The sequence below is a fragment of the Macaca mulatta genome, chromosome 3 (genome assembly GCF_049350105.2).
Source record: "Macaca mulatta isolate MMU2019108-1 chromosome 3, T2T-MMU8v2.0, whole genome shotgun sequence".
NCBI lineage: Eukaryota > Metazoa > Chordata > Mammalia > Primates > Cercopithecidae > Macaca > Macaca mulatta.
In genome coordinates, this window is record NC_133408.1 from 74,116,781 (window position 1) to 74,134,754 (window position 17,974).

Consider the following 17,974-nt stretch of genomic DNA (forward strand, 5'->3'; position numbering starts at 1 on the left):
GATGATTTGTGTGACTGATGAAAATAGCTGAAGGGGCCCGGGCGCGGTGGCTCACGCCTGTAATCCCAGCACTTTGGGAGGCTGAGACGGGCGGATCACGAGGTCAGGAGATCGAGACCATCCTGGCTAACACGGTGAAACCCCGTCTCTACTAAAAAATACAAAAAACTAGCCGGGCGAGGTGGCGGGCGCCTATAGTCCCAGCTACTCGGGAGGCTGAGGCAGGAGAATGGCGGGAACCCGGGAGGCGGAGCTTGCAGTGAGCTGAGATCCGGCCACAGCACTCCAGCCTGGGTGACAGAGCGAGACTCCGTCTCAAAAAAAAAAAAAAAAAAAAAAAAAAAAAGAAAATAGCTGAAGGGTATGGTGTTATAAGCATTCTCTCATTTTACACACGTTCACACAGTGGACATAGAGGAAAGAATTATCATAAATGTATGGTAACTCACTTGTGTGAAAGAAAGCTACCAATCTCAACTATCAGATGAAATAAACCAAAAACCAAAATGAGTATGGTTGACAGTGTTCAATGTTATCTGAATTCTTTGCTCCTGGAAAGCAGGAGCAAAGGATGAGAAATTTTCTCACCCTCTTGTGTTCTGAGATGGCTAACCTAAAAAGACCACTCTATATTTTGACATAAGACCTGCCTTCACCATTTCTCAAGGCTCACTCATTTATCTGTCTCCACAAAATCCTAGATCTTCTTTCTTTTATTCTGAAAGATTCCTTATTAATGAACATTTTCTCTATTACAGTAGTCTTAATCAAGTCATCTCCTTAATTATCTGGTACATTTTTGACAACAGAAAAGCAGAAGCTTTAATGAAAATATGAATGTTTTTCTGTATAATGAATGAGCAGAGTAATATGCAAAAAGCAACCTAAGTTATTTAAGAAATCATAAGTAAAATTTCCAAAAGAATACAATTCAAAGGTAGTATTTACATGTTGGTGATCTGGATGATTAAACGGAAAGGTATTCAAAAACATAGTGTAAAAAGAAAAAGAGAAGAAACTGAATAATAAAAGTGAGGTAAATGGCATGGAACATCTATTGAGAACTTCAATATCTACATAATAGGAGTTCTGTAGGAAAAACCTTAGGGGTAGAGAACAAACAAAACTCAAAGAAATGATTGTTAAAACATTTCAAGAACTAAGGAAAGACAGACTTTTAGATCCAAAGGCTTATCAAATACCCAGGTGAAATATGTTGGGAGAAAAAAGATTCACGCTTGGAGCCATCCTAGTGAAATGTCTACGTTTCAAGAAAAATGATAAAATCTTTCCAAGTAGAAAATCTTGGAAAGGTTACTTATAAAGTAGCAATGCACAGAATAACACCAGCTATTTTAAAGAATAATGTCATCGAATAATAATGATAGCTAACATATTTAGCACAGTCTTTGTTCTAACTTCTTTGTACATGTTTCTCTTTGAATTTTCTTAACAACTCAATGAGGTAGATATTTATTATTAGCCTCTTTTTTCAGGGAAGGAAGTTTAGACACAAAGATGTTAAATAACTTGCCCACAGAAACACAGCTGGTAAGTGGTGGGAAAGGATTCAAGTTCAGAAAGCCTGATTCCAAAGTCTGTGCTTTGGACTGGCTTGAGGAAAATGCATTTATGTAGGTGAAACTATAATTCAAATGTGAAAATAAATATGTTTTTGGATATGCCAAGACTCAGACATTTTGCTGGATGAACTCACACAGGAAGAGCATGTGGACACAGAGAAAGGGTCCAGGACTGAGCCCTGTGCATGTGAATGTTTAGAGGTTGGGCCAATGACTAGCCAAGGAGATGAAGAACAGTGGCCAGAATGGAGAGAGTGCAGCTCCAGACACTAAGTGAAGCAAGTGTTCCAGGAAAAAGGAAGGATGCCAATATCAAACACACCTATCAGGCAGAATGTGAGGGGAAGTAAAATGCAACCATCGGATTTGGCAATGTTGAGATCCTTGGAGAAGCTGGTAGACCTGACTAGAGTGGATTCATGAAGGGGAGGAGAGGCCTTGGGTGAGCAGGCGTGACCTCTTCCTGACAGCAGGTCCACCTGGACTCATACATGGCAAAGAGAGCCACGTCCAACTTGATAAAAGGTCTAAACTTAAATTACAGGTTTTAAACTATTAGACACAAGTATGTAGGGATGTATGTATATCTTACAGTGGGACTTTTTTAAGCAAAGAATGAAATTAAGAAGCTGAGCTACATAAAAAGTGAAAAGAATTTTTAAAAAAAAGTAAATAGGCAACAATATACAGGTGAAAGTATTTGCCATCAATAAAGCAGGAAAAAGATTTCAATTTTCAGCAAAAGGTGAACAAATGAATATAAAAACTTCAAATAGTTGAAAAATAATTTAAAGCTGAAAACCTAATTTAAAGAAGATGAAATAAGAATACATAATACAAATATAAAACAAAGAATTTAAAAAACTAAGAAGAAAACATTGGTAGATTGAAAAGTATACAATTGATACTATTTTGTTCATTCTGAAAAAATAAAGAAAACTTTAAATATGCTGAATTGAGATGAGGTAGGAAAAAAGATTACTCTCATACACTATTGGTGGGAATGTAGGTTGATACAAATTTTTTGGAGCCAGTTTGGAAGTCTTTTTCAAAAGTTAATTGATAATTTAAATCTTAGAATTTAGTCCAGCATACATCACTGCATCTGTGTTATCGGGGGAAACCAGCCCCCAATAATTCAACGTTATTTCACATAGGTTCTTTTCTATTTCCCTAAGTGCCAGCTGGTCTGAGAAATAAAGGGAAAGAGTACAAAAAAGATAAATTTTAAAGTTGGGTGTCCGGGGGAGACATCACTTGTTGGCAAGTTCCGTGATACTCCCTGAGCCGTAAAACCAGCAAGTTTTTATTAATGATTTTTAAAAGGGGAGGGAGTGTATGAATAGGGTGTGGGTCGTAGAAATTACATGCTTCACAAGGTAATAAAATATCACGAGGCAAATGGAGGCAGGGCGAGATCACAGGACCGGGGCAAAATTAAAATTGCTAATGAAGTTTTGGGCACACATTGTCATTGAGAACGTCTTATCAGGAGACAGGGTTTGAGAGCAGACAACTGGTCTGACCAAAATGTATTAGGCGGGAATCTCCTTGTCCTAATAAACCTGGGAGCACTACAGGAGACCAGGGCTTATTTCATCCCTTATCTACAATGGTAAAAGACAGATGTCCCCAAAGCGACCATTTTAGAGACCTCCTCTTGGCAATGCATTCTCTTTCTCAGGGATGTTTCTTGCTGAGAAAAAGGATTCAGCAATATTTCTCCTATTTGCTTTTGAAAGAAGAGAAATATGGCTCTGTTCCACCTGACTCTCAGGCAGCCATACGTAATGGTTAGCTCCCTTGTTCTTGAACATCGCTGTCATCCTGTTCTTTTTTCATGGTGCTCAGATTTCACATTGTTTAAACAATTTGTGCAGTTAAAGCAATCATCACAGGGTCCTGAGGTGACATGCATTATCCTCAGCTTATGAAGATGACAGGATTAAGAGATTAAAGTAAAGACAGGCATAGGAAATCACAAGAGTATTGATTGGGGAAGTGATAAGTGTCCATGAAATCTTCACAATTTATGTTCAGAGATTGCAGTAAAGACAGGTGTAAGAAATTATAAAAGTATTAATTTGGGGAACTAATAAATGTCCATGAAATCTTCACAATTTATGTTCTTCTGCCATGACTTCAGCCAGTCCCTCCATTCAGGGTCCCTGACTTCCCACAACACTGTGTAAAATGAAGCATGCACAGAAATATTTTTTGCAATATTATTTATAATAGTAAAAAAAAAAAACAAAACTAGAAACAAATTTAATACCAATCTATGGCTGCACAGTTAAATTCACTATGATGTTGGAATATTATGTAACTTTAAAGAAAAATGAAATAAATTACATTGGAAACATGAAATGACCAAGCAAGTGTTAAGTATGAAAAAGCAAGTTACAGCAAAACTTATTGATCAAATTTGATTAAAAAAGAGGAGATCTAACTAGCTGCTACGATCTGATTTGTGTCTACCTAAAATTTATATGCTGAAACCTAATTCCTAATGCAATAATATCAAGAGGTGGGGCCTTTGGGAGATGAGTAGGTCATAATACCACTATCCTCAAGAATAGGACTAATGCCCTTATAAATGAGGCCCAAGGGCTCCTTCCACCACATGAACACACAGCTAGCAGGGACCATACCTGAAGCAGAAGGCCCTCACCTGATACAAATCTGCTGGGCCATGATCTTGGACTTTCCAACCTCCAGAACCATGGGCAATAAATTCCATTGTTTATAAGTTACCCAATCTAAGGCACTTTGTTATAGCAGCCTGAATGGTACTATGACACTAGCCTACTAATGAGATATAAAAGAAGAATGTCTGTAAGTCTACATGAAAAATGTAACCTGTAATGACCTCTGAGGGGTGGGTTTAGTGTATGAGGAAAGAGGAAACAATGGATCATCATCTCATTTTACCCAAAAGTTCATCAAATCACTTGATGTTTTTAAATAAGTAATATTTTATTTTAAACGTTTAAAGGAAGAGGTTTTTTAATTTTAAAAAGATAAAAAAGAAAGAATAATTATATTCTTTACATTACAGAATATACCAAAACCAGTAGTACATGGACACAACAGATAGATCTAATGGTGAAACCTAAAAGATCTAAAGGGTTTCTCACAATTAGAAAGATCACTATAAAGATAAAGCATCTGAAAAATCACTGACTAGAGTACTTGCCTTTTCGTTTAATGTATATGTTTGCATAAAATATGCATGTGTATTTTAATATATGCATATAAAATTAGACACACATGGGAAATATGACAACAGGGCCAATTTTCTGAATGACAACATTTTTTACCTTATATGTATTTGTGTAAAGTTTCTTTCTTTCCAAAGAACAGTAACTGTGTTTAACCATAAAGTAAAAAATTAAATTAATTTTATATGATTGCTACATAACATCTAACAATCTGGTGTTGGACAACAGCCTGCACATAAGGAAGTGTGTCTTGTTCAGCCTGACCAAGGACAGAAGAAAGGATGCAGCAGCACAGGAAGAATAGATTTTCCTTCTACCCTTGTTTGCTTTGGCATTATTAGATCCAATAATGAGAACCTGGACTAGGAGATTGGTTATTGATTATTTGCATTCTTTGTATTTAGCTGCTGGAGAAGGTGAACTGGGGAGAGAACTGTGTTTGGTCATCAACTTCGCATAGCCCAGTAAGTGGATTTTTAGATTCTGAACACTTTCCCTTGAATTGTTCGACTTTTCTGCCTTGGAATTGCATCTGTCCCATGAAGGGGTAGGGTATTGCCTTTTGCATCTGACTAGTCACCCAGTTTCTGGGGAGAAATGAGGTTACTGCTAAGCTGTGTGGATCACAGACATTTTGTTTGGTGAGTCTGTTTGGGAATCTCCAGGCAAGTGGTGGGAAAACTGGTTCCAAGTTCATTGTATCCTTGTTTTTTTCTGACTATGATTTCATTCGGTAGGAAACAAGTGAACTTTGACCTCTCCATGGGGCAGACACATGGCAGGTGCTGCAGACTCAGTGTTGAGCACCACAGTGGAGAGTGCAGGGAAGTTCAGCAATAACTTATTTATAATTCTATCTGATAAAAGCTGCAATGCAGAAGTGTGTTATGGACTGTATTTTGTTCCCCCAAAATTGATGTGTTGAAGCCTTAATTTAACCTCTAACACCTCGGAATGTGACTGTATTTGGAGACTGGGTCTTTAAAGAGGTAAAATTAAAATGGTGCTATTTGGAGGGGCCTTTATCCAATCTGATTGATGTCCTCATTAAAAAAGTTGATACAGACATCCTGAGAGACACCAGGGATGCTCACATGCAGAGAAAAGGCCATTTGGAAGCCAAGGAAAGAAGCCTTGGGAGAAATTAAACCTGCTGACATCTTTGATCTTGGACTTCCAGCCTCTAGAGCTGGGGTTCTTTCTGTATTTGAGTAACCCCATCTGTAGCACTGTTGTATGGCACCCCTAGCAAGCCAATACAAAGTTCAAGGTGCTCTTAGAAGGAGGAAGGACTGCTTTCCACCGGGAGATCGATCTGAAGAATGATTGATGGTTAACTGTAGGGGTCCTGTGAATGCAGTACAGTGAAAGGATCCTAAGTGAAGGGAGAAGTCATTCAAATATTTAAACAGGGCATTCCTATGATCTCTTTGAAATTTTTTAAGTAAATATAGCTACACCATGGTAACCAGTGAGGATCTTGGGTCAACAAAAGAGACTGAAAAGCAGTGCACTGGCATCAGGAAACGAAACAAGAAGAGTGTGCCTTACTGAGAGCCAGAAAGTCGAGTGGTCCTCAAGGCACCTTGAGATCAAGAGGTTAACTAGATGTTGGAGAGCTTGGTGACTCTGACTAGAACTTCTGATGCAAGTCCAAAGTTTAAACCAGATTCAAGTGGCCCGAGGAGGGAATGGGAGTAAGGAACTGGATGTTCTGTTATTAGACAGCCCTTTTGAGAAGGGCGACTGTCAAAGACAGAGGGAGTTTGAACAGCCGCTGGTTATTTGGAGGGTGACACAGCTAGCTTCAGAGTCCTCTAATACCGTACAATGGTTTTCAGTGTGCAGAAGCAGCAGCAGCATCACCTGGAAACTTGTTGAAATGAAAATTCTTAGGCCCCGCCTCAGACCTACTGATCAGAACCTGTGGGGGCGGAGCCTAAAAATCCCCTGTCCTAGAACAGTCTTTCAGGTTTACAGAAATAGGCTGACTATAGTCAGAAGAGCCCTCATCCCTGATGGAGTTTCCTTCCCAAGTTTTAATGCCTTTAGTTCATTTATTGCTGTTTCATAAAGGGAGATATGCAAAGTGTACCCACACTGCCATCCATACAAGAAATAGTAGTGGGTGGGCCGGGCGCGGTGGCTCACGCCTGTAATCCCAGCACTTTGGGAGGCCGAGGCGGGCGGATCACAAGGTCAGGAGATCGAGACCACGGTGAAACCCCGTCTCTACTAAAAATACAAAAAATTAGCCGGGCGCGGTTGTGGGCGCCTGTAGTCCCAGCTGCTCGGGAGGCTGAGGCAGGAGAATGGCGTGAACCCGGGAGGCGGAGCTTGCAGTGAGCCGAGATCGCGCCACTGCACTCCAGCCTGGGCGACAGAGCGAGACTCCGTCTCAAAAAAAAAAAAAAAGAAATAGTAGTGGGTGAGTCTAAGAAAGGTGAAGCTTCTTGCCATAATAGTTTTGGGAGCTTACTGTCTTCAGTTATATGTTAGAAGAAGTTTGATTTTTTTTTTTTTTTTTTTTTGGTGTGCTTGTTTCTTCTCTATCTACTTTCGAATCTCACTTGCATTGACTTAATATAACTTTTGTTATGTGCACTCAGTTTATTTGAGGCATTTTTTTTTTGCTTGTATAACCTGTCTCTCCCTCTTACATACAGTAATTTCTCCCTTGAATAATTGCTTAACACTTCTTTCAATTTTAAGCTCTGAAACACTTATCTCCTTTATATTAACATCCATATACCCATCATCTTTTCATACCTTTTATTAATTCAGACTTTTGGAAATTCTGGCATTAACCATTTATTTCTCCTATGGCTTTATTTTGTATTTATTTGTGTTTATCATATCTCTGAATTTAGCAATGTCTTCTTTACCCACATCACACTATCACCATCAGCACATGTGGCTGATGGTGAGGAATACAGAGAGGCCTCGTGCCTGTGTGTCAGTGCAGAGCTTAGCATGTAATCAGACACAATGCCTGTTAGCCGTTCTTATCACCATGAGGGGACTGCAGCCAATGCTAACAATGGCACCTCACCAGACTGTGCTCTGCACTGGAGCTTCACTGTTAATTGACTCATTCAGTCTTTCAAACAGTAGTTAGCTTTTTGATTCCATGAGCTTGATTTTGTTTAGCTTTATAGGTCTCATGTGCACAAAGGAAACACCCCTCTTTTGTTCTTTCTTTTCTCAGCAAGAACGATAAAATAACCATAATCTTTTCCTTGTGTATTCAAAATACTCTGACTGAAAACAAACTTAAATTCTAGAAAGCTTTATAATGATTTAAATTACAATGGCACCGGTTTTTTTTTCTGCTTGTCATTATCTTCCTAGGCTTTGTCACTTCCATGGCAACACATACTGTATTTTACTTTGTTTTTAAAAATTATTTATGCTGAGCCATAAACTAGTTTTTTATGAATATTCAACAATGCCTTCCAAGTGGCAAAATGTTCTGAGCCTTGTCTTAAATCCTTCCCACGCACAACTTTTAAAATAATGCTTTGAAGTGCAGTGCTGATCATGTCGCTCCTCTGCTCAAACCCCATCAGTGGCTCCCCACTGTAGAGCAAGGAAAGCCTATACCCCTTGGTCTGACCTCTGCCTCCTTTTTTTCTCATCAGATGAGTAATGCACCAACATCATAACAAGGTTTGAGGATGGCACTTCTCACACATAAGCATGAAAACCCAATCATCACGCTTAGAAACTACGAAAGGATCAGACTTCTGCCTCCTTCATAATCTTGTCTCAACTTGCCTTTAATGTCTTTCCATCTCACATCTGACCTCCTAATATACATCTGAGAATGCCTCGTCTATAAACTACAGACGGCTTATTAAAAGTGGCATCAACAATGAAGACTCTATTACATCACAGAAAGGAAGTATGAAAATAGGAGGGCAATGACTGTTTACTTTCTCTGCAATTCTCTTGGTGTTCCCTTAATAGTCCAGGGATGGTTGTTCCCCTTCTAATGGTCACCTGCTGAAGGGGCAGAATAGAGAAAACTCATCTTTTGTCTAATACCATGAATGAGACAAACCTTCTCTGAGCCTTCCAGCAAACTTTCCTTGGTATCTATTAGACAGAGTGTGTTTCACACAGACCACACACCTAGACTGAAGAAGGAGACATTCAGAATTGGCCGAAGCTAATGAGTAAGCAGCTTGTGGCTCTGGGCAGATTCCTGCTTTCCACAAAGGACATGAGTACTCAGAGGAAGATGAAGAAAACCAGAGTTCAGTTGTTGAAGAAGGGAGGAGATAGCTACTGTGTGAACAGCTTTGTTGACATGAATGACACAGTTGGTGGTCTACACCCTAGTTTTCAGACTAGGGCCAGGTGCAGTGACTCATGCTTGTAGTTCCAGCACTTTGGAGGCTGAGGTGGGAGGATCACTTGAGCCCAGGAGTTGAAGACTATCCTGGGCAACATGAAAAATCCCCAGCTCAACAAAAAATACAAAAGTTAGCCAGGTGTGGTGGCGCACACCTCTGGTCCCAGCTACTTGAGAGGCTGGTGGGAGGATCACTTGAGCTGGGAGGTCAAGGCCGCAGTGAAGCATGAGGGCGCCACTGCATCCCAGCCTGGGTGGTAGAGCAAGACCCTGTCTCAAAAATAAATAAATAAAAATAAAAATAAACCAAAACTAAGACTAAGAATCATGTATTTCTTTGTCACTACAGTTGCAATCCTGGGAGAAGGAATTGTACTCACCCCTGGAAAAGCCTGTATAATATGTACTGTATCTACTTCTTTTCGAAATCAGATTCCTACACTAGGCCTAAGATACTTGAAGCCACTTATCTCACCTAGGGTCCTTCTGACCTCTTTTGGCTAATGTCAGTCTCTTTCATGGAATCCACCTCCTGCAGGTTTCTGAGGCAGAGCTTATTTGTGACTGATGGGTCCTAGGAATGCTTCTCCTCTGGATGCTTTCCAGTGAGCAGATAGCACTCAGGCCATCCTATGAAGAGACCAAGCTGGCCCATTCCTTCCGCAGGCTTTGGAATCAACTGGCAGCCCAAGACTCCATGACAGTTATTATGCAGCAGCTCCTGGATGTATCTACCTGTATGCTCTCCTATGTTGTTGTTTATACAATTTCTTTTCCCTGGATTGCAGCTGTTACCCTTCTCCCCTCCTTAAATCCAAGTGTGTATCTGATTTGTGTAGCCAAGTAATATTTTATTTAACAAATTTTCACATGATAAAAACATAAAAAAGAGGTGATTTTTAGGGGATCAATGAAGTTGGATTTTTTTTGTCACAAAGTAGAAGTATAGGTATAATAAATTTACACAGAATTATTTTTTATTTTCTTTGAGGTAAATCAATGACAAGTATATGACTATAGACTGATATTTGTCTTTAAAACTGTTCATTTATATATGTAGAGGTACTAACTTAATAAATGCATTAATGAAGAAAAATATACAAGTTTATACATATTGGACAGAATAACTTGAATTATTGTTAATAGAAACATCTCTAGAAGTGTTTTCTTCTTTTGAGATGTTAGAATTTGGTCATATAACCAACAACATAGAGAATCACTCACATAGAGGAAATGTGATACTAGCCAAATAAATCCCTTGCATTATTTACAAGAAGCATTAATTATTTATCCACTAATTTAATTGATTTGAACTATAACCAGGAATCAAACATAAGGGCTTTTTGCAGTAGGTTTAGAGCTTGAAGAATTTAATCTCATGAGTATAGTAAATGAACTTGTTCTCCATATTACTCCATCTCCAGTAAGCATAGCTTGAGAGAAATTTCTATATTAATTCTGTCAATGTTCATATTATTTGAAATGGCATGTAAAACACACATGATTAAAGTTAAAATTATTGTTTTATTATATCATTGAATAATTGAAAATAAAACTATTCACTAATCTGAATAAGACTGAATACAATACCTATTCTCTTTTACTAGATACCCTTCCTTTTTCAACATAATTGTGTTATTTGTTTACTTGTTTGATTTTTACTCTTTAGAACCTGCCTAATAAGTAGTGTATTTCTTGCAAACACCTTTAACTTTGATAAAGTAGGCACCACACACAACATTTTAAAATGCTATCTTAAAATATTGATAATACTTCCAGGTAAGAGGCAAAATGTATGTATTTCATGTTTCCAAATAAAGTCTATTTCTACTTGTAAAACGTTATTTTTTTTGAAAATTTTCTTTTATTGGGTACTCAGTGACTAATATATAACATAAAATATTGTAACTTTTTGCAAATTTTATTTTATTATAAATGAAGAAATTGATATATACTTTCATCTTCCTCTTAAAGTGTACCTTCCTAACTAACATGGCGCCCATAAAACCAAATGATCCAGTAGTCATTTCTAATGAATTATATGATATTCACATATTTGAACTGGTCCTGGGAATTTATAGTCTGTGATGACTTTTAATCCAGGAAGACTTGATTCACAAGCTCCCTGCCATTCTAGGAAGGTTCTTGTTTTAGTCTGCACTACAGAAGTGCCCCTGCAATCTCCCACTAATCGATCAACCTGAGCCTGCCTTGCCTCTACTCATATAATACAACCCAGGGAGTCTTCTGGGGCCAGAAAACCAATTTGCTTCTCTGTGAATCTGTACAATGTTTGGAATTTGTCTGAGTTGACAGTAAAACTACTTGACTGACAAGGTATGCTGACAGATCCCCCCACCCCCGCACACACACACTGCACACACACAATCTGATAAATGGGGGGAAAATATATAAAGCTGTGGTAAATTCACTAACGGCCTAACTCGGTAGGAGAAGAGATCAGCAATTTATAATTTTAGCAAGAATTTTTCACTTGCTATCTCTATATAAAGGAGGAAGCTTTCTCTATCTTAATTATTTTTCAAAATGTAGCCTCTGACAAGGTCAATCTTGACAGATGTCCTCTATAAAGAAAAATGGTTGCGGTATGTTCTCCCAGAACAGTGCTTTCTGTTGGGGAAGCTTGATAACAAAAGCGCTCGAGTGGAATTTCAGGGCATTTTCCTGTGTGCCACTGAGGAACACTGGTCCAGCGGCTTCCTCTGGTTACTGCAGCCATCAGTGTTCTTCTCTCTTTGTCAAGGAGGTAGTCTTCATCATGGTCCATATGTCTACCTCCCAGGGATATCAAGCATCTTCTTTTGTCTTAAATGATTTTTATAGCTTCCATTTACAACGATCACGGAGGCTTACAGTCTCAGCTGAGATTCTTCAGATTTGTGTATTCTTGTGGCATTTGGGGTGAGATATAGTTAGATCTAGGTCGTATTTAAGATCTATCTGAAAACTTTCTCACTATTAGTGGACAAATGCTGCATCTCATAAGATTCCCAGGAGCCTACAAGATCATGGCAAAAACTGTGGCTGGAAATTCCAAATATCATTCCTCCCAGTTGCAAGTAAAGGCTGAAGGCTTGTTCTGATTCTTCTGACTATCCTCCCACTGCCTCTGATGGGTTGTGGGTTGTCACAATGTTGGCTCAACAGTGAGGTTTGAGTGACTGAATACTGTAATGGGTATATGAAATATGGAACTTAAAGGTTTCCTCCTTTGAGCTGAGCTGGAGGTGTCTGGTAGGCTGCATGTCATGAGTAGGAGGTTCCACTATGTGTTCTGGCAGCACCATATACTTCTCTTTTGTAGCACTACTATTTATAGCACTATTAAATTACTGTCTCCATAATAAATCTGTGAGCCTTATGAAGGCAGAGAATGTACAATTTGCTCACCATAGCTTTTTTGGTACCTAGATACACTCCACTGAATCAATGTGTGTATGTATGAATGAAAGATTTAGTAGTTCAATGTCTTATATTTTAGAGACTATGGTATGCATATATGTACATTTTCAAACCAGTATATTAAGTCATGAAATAGTCCCCACTTATGCAGTCATATTTTAATTATTTGATTACTACCCTAAATACATTTGATTTCTAATAACTCAAATGCAGATATCTCAAAATGCTAATAATTACATTACATTTTCTTAAATATCAGACCTTGTGAACTACTTAGTAAATTGGGAACACAAAAATTCCAGGGGTTATTGGATTGCTTTCAGGCTACTTCATTTAGGCTACCTTATTCAGTAAATTATTTTATTTTGCACCTCCTTTACACTAAAAGAGATTAACATATCTTTATATTTCAACTTCTGTTTGGCCCCTTGTGTCAAACATGGCGCACTGCAAAATACTGGTATGATCTACCAGATTTGTCAAAGGATAGTTGATAGTGCTTTCAACTGAACACATCCTTTGTAACTTTTAATAAAGAGTAATAACATTTTATATGCAGTAAGGTACAATAGCCATTGAAAACACAATATTCTCCCCAGGATCACTGATATAATAGCACATCCCTTTTCAGTTGCTGAGATTTTTGTAATCGTCTTTTTCGTTCTTGGTTAGATAAAAACTTAAATGTTGTTTGCCGAATAAAAAATTATATATTGTTGATATTTCTCCAATACAAGGAATAATTTAAAATTATCAATCTTTTTTCAAAAATAGCAATGCAAGTGGGGAAGTAAATGTGGCCCTGAATACAGAATAGGTGAAATCATGTCATTACTTTTTTTCATAATCAAATGGCCCTGAAAAAAAAACCAAACACTCTTCACTGGTTAACATGATTAAATGAAGATAAGGTTCTCTCATTTCCTCTGAATGGGCAACAAATAAATAAAACACAAATACAAAACGCTCACGGATACTTTGTACAAGAAGTTAGAAGAATAGTAGTGGCTGTTTTAAGTGTAAAAGAGGGAGAAGAGAAACGCAGGGAAAGGGAAAGGGAAAGTAAGAGGGAAGGAAGAGGAGGGAGGTGAGGCCTCTCCCGAGTCATAAGCAGCCCTCTCTACATATGAGCATCCAGACACACCCATGCCCACCGGAAACAGCAGCCAGCCAGTCACACACCTAGGCAAAAAGCGGAAATGAATGGCTTTTATGGAGCTATTACTTCTAGGATGTATAATGCATTGTGAATAAGCAATTACTCGAATAAAATCCTAGTTCATTCCAAATGTTAATTATCTATTTTTCTAGATATACGAAAAACAAGCTTAGTCAATTCCCCTTTTTATTAATTAATGCATGTTTAGACATCCGGTTTATAATGTTAAGTAAAGCGGCTTGCATCTTTTTCCTTAAAGCTGTACTGACTGTGAGATGCGAATGTCCCAGGAGGCAAATAACTAGGCACTATCAAAACTACTGCTCCCATATTTCATTGGTAGGGCCAGAAAGAGACAGATACTCTGTCCATGCAAGTGAATCCCTCTTTCTATGTGTGTATCGCACATGGCCATGCCACCTTCTCTTTCCGTTTCTCCTAACCAGGCTCAGCCTGCACAAGAGCATCCCTGATCATGCAGAACTGAGTACAGATCTCAAAGGGAGGAAGGAAGGGGGTTAACCTCCCAGCTACCACAGCGCCTCTCTTCTCACATCTCCTTTAGGAGTCTTTCTTCTCCACAGTTGCTCCTTTCAGCTTCTTAGCTGCCAGTTCTGTCATCTTTCTGCCTCTGGATTCAGGGAAAAGCCGTCAAAGCCTTCTAGACCCATCTCTTTCATTTCCTAATCTTCCCTCACCAACTCCACGCAGATTTTCTTCTTTCCAAAGAAGGGTAATTTAAACTATGTTTCCGTCTCCAGCTCTAAATTTTGCATTCTTCCAGCCCTACTTAGGTATGTCTTTAAAAAGAGGGAGTAACTAGGAAATATGGGGCTTACTTATGAAGCCAAAGGACTTGGCCTTTGCTAGGGGATACCATTCTGAGTAGGCAGTGGAGCCATTTACATGAGGTAGAGCAAATAAATGAGGTTGAGTCACATGAAGTGACCAGTGTTGGACTGATTTTGACCTACAGTAATGGAAACTTCATATGATCAACCGAATACATATATTTTTCTAGGCACAAGTTTAAATTCAAAATGAAGAGTTTATTGCCTGCACTAAGCCATGGTGGGTCTGATAGAATTTTGTCAGCTTTAACATACACAGTGCTGTCTGTAGGAACTTGAACTGATTGTATCATCATCACAATGTTTATCTCCTTAGTTTTCCTTCTTGGTGAGGTCTGTTAACAGGAAAGCTATACTCTAAAATATTTTAGAAAAGTTTATTTTAAACCTCTTTTAAATACACATATTTAAAATATGGTGGTCAGATTACAGTTTGGTTTTACACATTTCAGGGAAGCAGGAGTGACAGGCAAGGATGTAAGTCAGTATGTGGAATGTATACATTGGCTTGCCCTAAAAAAGTGGGGGCTTACAGGTTATAAGTGGATTCAGAAATTCTTTAATTTTCAGCTGGTTAAAGGAGTACGGCTCTCTCTAAAAATTGCTGTCAGCAGAAAGGAATATCTAAGATTAGGATGCTATGTCAGAGTCAGCCACAAGATGCTGGGTCAAAATGCCCTGTTTAGCCAGATTGATGGCCTGCAGGCAGGACTTACCCTGGTCTGGCATCACCTTACATCTTGGTTTTAATTTGGTATCTTATTGTCCATGAAATCCATTCTATTAGTCTTATAATATTTATTTTAACATTAATTCTGGGCAATTTTGTCTAAGCTCCTTAAGGGAGGGGTTATAATGAGCTGTATCCAACCTCCCTTCCCATCATGGCTGGGAACTCAGTTTTTAAGGTTTCTATGGGATCCCTTTGGTCAAGAGGGAGCCCATTCAGTGGGTGGGGGATAAGGGTTTTATTTGCAGCTCACAAGTCCTCCTGACTTCCGTGGTCCACAGTCCAGAGGACACAGGCTTCACTTAACCAGACGTCCTGACAACAGCCCACAAAGGTCAACACTATTTGCTTTCTGTATTGGTGATATTCTTTGAGTTCTCCTCTGCTATCTGCATCAAATTTTCACTGTAAGCTGTAACTTAGCAGGTAGAATTAGCCTTTTAAAAATTATTTTAAAATATGTTATTTAAAACACTCTTTCTCAATGCCTTTTAGTTCTCACCTTATCACCACGGAGTGATAATGGCCCCTGAAACCATTTCCTTCATGACCTTTGCTTGTATCTAAAATTATCTTGATTGTTTTTATTTACTTTTATTCACAGTACTCACTTGACTTAATTCTCAAATAAACTATCTGAACAAAGAGATTTTTTGTCTTATTCACTGCTAATTTTTTAGCATAGAGAACAGGACTCAACAAAGATGTATCAATGGATAAGTGGAAGATTAATTGACAATACACTGACTTCCACTGGGAAACCACAGGGAGATGAGTATCCCTGGGTGGCTGGTAGACCTGCCTGTGGTCCTCCCCACCCGGTGAGCCCACCACCAACCCAGTCACTAAAAACCAGAAGGAGACTTGCCCAACATCCACATTGAAAACGAGTTTCTCCTGCCTCAGCCTCCTGAGTAGCTGAGATTACAGGCGCCCACCACCATGCCCAGCCAATTTTTGTATTTTTAGAAGAGACGGGATTTCACCAAGTTGGCCGGGATGATCTCGATCTCTGACCGTGTGATCTGCCCACCTCGGCCTCGCAAAGTGCTGGGATTACAGGTGTGAGCCACTGCACCTGGCCCATAATAATTGTTTTTAAAAGCTTATGCAGAAATGTAGACAATATGCTGTTGGTGCACATACAAATATGCATGAGCATATACATATAATATACATGTACAAGATATGTACAATATATAGTACTCGAATGTGTATATATCTCTCATACATAGTATATGTAAATATAAATTGCATATGTGTAATAAATACAAATGTATAATGTGTATTTCATATGTACATACCAAATATATATACATATACATATACATACACATACAATTGCAATGAGATTTAAAATTAATCTAAAAACATTAAAAAATTGAAAATTAAAATTTTGTATTTTTATTATGCATTGAACATATGGCATCATGTAATGTAAAAACAAAGCAAAATTCTGACTTTTTAAAAATAAAAACTGTAATCTGACCTCAACATTTTGTGTTTCAGCAACTGGGAGACCAAGCCTGCCTCCCTGCTGGACTTTCTCCCTCCTGCAGTTAATGCTCATCTAGAGAGAAGACAGATATTGTAAATCACCATGACTTTATACCTCACTTCTCATTGCTGAAGGTTTAGCATTATTATTTCCATTGGAAACAACAGAGTTAAGGAAGAAACCAATGATTTTCCCCATAAAGGGGATCAAGGAAGTAACCAAAGGAAGTGACATTTCGATTGTTCCTTTAAAGAGAAGCATCTTTTTAACACGTAAAATGTAAGCAAAAGTGCAACTCAAGCGCTAGTATCCACATGGCTAAAAGCAAGGAGGCATACTTGTTTTTGGCATCTTTAATGATCACAAAATACTAATAGTGGTAACACCTTTGGAAAAATTACTATGGGCCAGACTCTGTAATGACTGATTCACTTTGGGTTTCACATAAATCCAGTCCCCCAACATGGTAGGAATATTTTTCTTCTTTCTAATCTCTCTTTACGTCCCCTCCCGCACCCTGCTTTGGGAAAACGAATAGTTGCATTTGGCAAACTCTGCAGAAATGTTAAGTGGGATGAAATGTCTTTTGGGTGGGGGCAATTGGTCAGTCTCTTTTTCCTTTCAAGACTCTGAGAGGTGTAGATCAGAGGGAAGCACTCACTGATGAGAGGGAAGGTTTGTTGAGGAAGCTTATGATTAAAAGCCTAAGAATAGTAGTTTTTCTATACTGAAATTTTAGGTGCATTTATTAACTACCACTATGGCAAAAAGGCATTAACTGAGCACCCATTAAGTGCAAGGAATACTAAGAAAATTCAACATAATCCTTGCTCATAGAGATCTCCTGGTGGGGACAGTGTGTTGCACATTGTTTGGTGAGCTATCTGTTAATATGCCTGGCTGGCTGACTGAATGAGGAGTTGATGCCTATGCACAGAGGAGTGCAGAATGCCTTTGTGGGCACCGAGCACAGAGTTGAGACCAATTAGAGCCTCTATTTGCAATGAAATGAGCAGATACATATGTTTTATATCTGACCAAAAAAACAAAAACAGAAAAAAGAATATTTAGAAAGCATGTCTGCAGGTGATGTAGTTTTTGTTTGTTTTTTGTTTTGTTTTTTTTTTCTTTTGATAGAGTTTTGCTCTTGTT

At 38.5% G+C, this 17,974-nt stretch overlaps 1 non-coding gene across 1 annotated transcript; it reads right to left on the reverse strand.

The window, feature by feature from the left end:
- Window positions 1-8,439: 8,439 nt before the first annotated feature.
- LOC114677260 (small nucleolar RNA U13) lies at window positions 8,440-8,543 on the reverse strand. Its single transcript, XR_003728547.1, has one exon. It is a non-coding gene; the product is annotated as a small nucleolar RNA U13 (small nucleolar RNA).
- Window positions 8,544-17,974: the final 9,431 nt, after the last annotated feature.